Raw genomic sequence first — 2,461 nt, 5'->3', positions numbered from 1 at the left:
TGGGCCACGCGTTACACACTGTCAGATCTCAATGGGACCCCGGTTTAAAAACTGTCTGATCTCACTAGGCGCACGTGTTACACACTGTCTGATCTCACTGGGCCGCTGGTTTACATCCGGTATGAACTCACTGGCCCCCTGGGATACACACTCTCTGATCTCACTGGGCCCCCGAGTTACATCGTGTCTGAACTCACTGCGTCCATCCCCGGGTTACACACTATCTATCTCAGTGGGCCCCTGAATTATACACTGTCTGATCTCACTGGGCGAGCGGGTTACGCACTGTCTGAACTCACTGGACCCCCAGGTTACATACTGCCTGATCTCACTGGGCCCCCGGGTTACACACTGTCTGATCTCACTGGCCCCCAAGTGTTACACAATGTCTGACCTCACTGCATCCAGTGCGTAAGCCGTGTCCCAGTGAGATCGGACAGTGTGCAACCCAGGGGCCCAGTGAGAACAGCACGTTTGTAACCCGGGGGCCCAGTGAGATCAGAAAGTGATCAGGGTAAAACACTGTCTGTTCTCACTGGGACCCCGGGTTACACACTGTCTGATCTCACTGGGCCACCGGCTTACAAACTGTCTGATCTCACTGGGCCCCCGGGCTATACACTTTCAGACCTCACTGGCCCCCGGGTTACACTCTTTCAGACCTCAGTGGCCCCCGGGTTACACAATGTGTCATCTCAGTGAGCTCCCGTCTGAAACTCTGTCCGATCTCACTGGGCACCCGGGTTACACACAGTCCGATATCACTGTGCCCCCGGTTACACACTTTCTCATCTCACTGTGCCCCTGGGTGACACACGGTCTGATCTCACTGGGCCCCCGGGTTACAAACTGTCTGATCTTACTGTGCTCCCGGTTACACACTGTCTGATCTCTCTGGGCCCCTGATGTTCCACTCTGTGTGATATCATTGGGCCCTCGGGTTACAAACCGTCTGATTTCATAGGGAACATCCCTTCTGGGTTAAACAGGGTCTGATCCCACTGGGCTCCAGTTTTACACCATGTCTGATCTCACTGGGCCCCAGGGTTACACACTGTCTGACGTCATTGGGCCCCAAGGGTTACGCACTGTCTGGTCTCACTGGGCCCCCGAGTTAAATAGTATCTGATCTCATTGGGTCCACTCCCGGGTTACACACTCTCTTATCTCACTGGACCCCTGTGTTATACACTGTCTGATCTCACTGGGCCACCGGGTTATGCACTGTCTGATCTCACTGGGCTCCCTTGTTACACACTCTCTGATCTCACTGGGCCACCAGATTACACACTGTCTGATCTCACAGGGCCCAGGTTTACACCATGTCTGATCTCACTGGGCCCCAGGATTACACACTGTCTGATCTCACTGTGTACGTGGTAACACACTGTCTGATCGAACTGTGCCCCCGGGTTACACACTTTCTGATCTCATTGGGCCCCCGGGTTACACACTGTCTGATCTCATTGGGCCCCCGGGTTACACACTGTCTGATCTCACTGGGCCACCGGGTTACACACCGTCTGAACTCAGTGGCCCCCTGGTTACAGACTCTCTGCTCTCAATGAGTCCCCGGGTTGCGCAATTGTCTGATCTCACTGGACCCCCGAGTTACACTCAGCCTGATCTCATTGATCCCCAGAGTTGCACACTGTCTGATCTCACTGGGCCCCCAGGTTACACACTGTCTGATCTCACAGGGCCCCCGGGCTACACGCTGCCTGATCTCACTGGGTCCGAGGGTTTCACACTGTCTGATCTCACTGGGCCCCCGGGTTACACATCGACTGATCTCACTGGCCCCCGGTTTACACACCGTCTGAATTCACTGGCCCACTGGTTACACACTGTCTGATCTCACTGGGCCCCCGAGTTAAACTCTGTCTGATCTCACTGTGCCCACTGATTACACACTCTCTGATTTCACTGGGTCCGAGGGTTACACACTCTCTCATCTCACTGGGCCCCCGGATTACACACTGCCTGATCTCACTGGGTCCCCGGGTTACACACTGTCTGACTCACTGTTCCCATGTTACACAAGTTTTGATTTCACTGGGTCCCTAAGTTTTACATTGTCTGATCTAACTGGACCTCCGCATATCACAGTGTCTGATCTTACTGACCCGTTGATTTACATACTGTCTGGTCTTAATGTGCACCCGAGTTAAAATTGTCTGGTCTCACTGGGCCGCCGCGTTACACACTGACTGATTTCACTGGGCACCCGGGTTACACACTGACTGATCTGACTGGGACGTCAGGTTACATACTGTCTGATCTAATTGGGCCCATGGGTTACACGCTGCCTGATCTCAGTGGACCCCGGATTCACATTGTCTGATGTCAATGGGATCTCGGATTACACACTGACTGATCTCACTGGGCCCACCCCGTATTACACACTGTCCGATCTCACTGGGCCCCCGGGATACACACTTTCTGATCACACTGGGCCCCC

Source organism: Pristiophorus japonicus, unplaced genomic scaffold (genome assembly GCF_044704955.1).
Source record: "Pristiophorus japonicus isolate sPriJap1 unplaced genomic scaffold, sPriJap1.hap1 HAP1_SCAFFOLD_70, whole genome shotgun sequence".
In the NCBI taxonomy this organism is placed as follows: Eukaryota; Metazoa; Chordata; class Chondrichthyes; family Pristiophoridae; genus Pristiophorus; species Pristiophorus japonicus.
Note: the sequence above shows the minus strand (reverse complement) of the source record.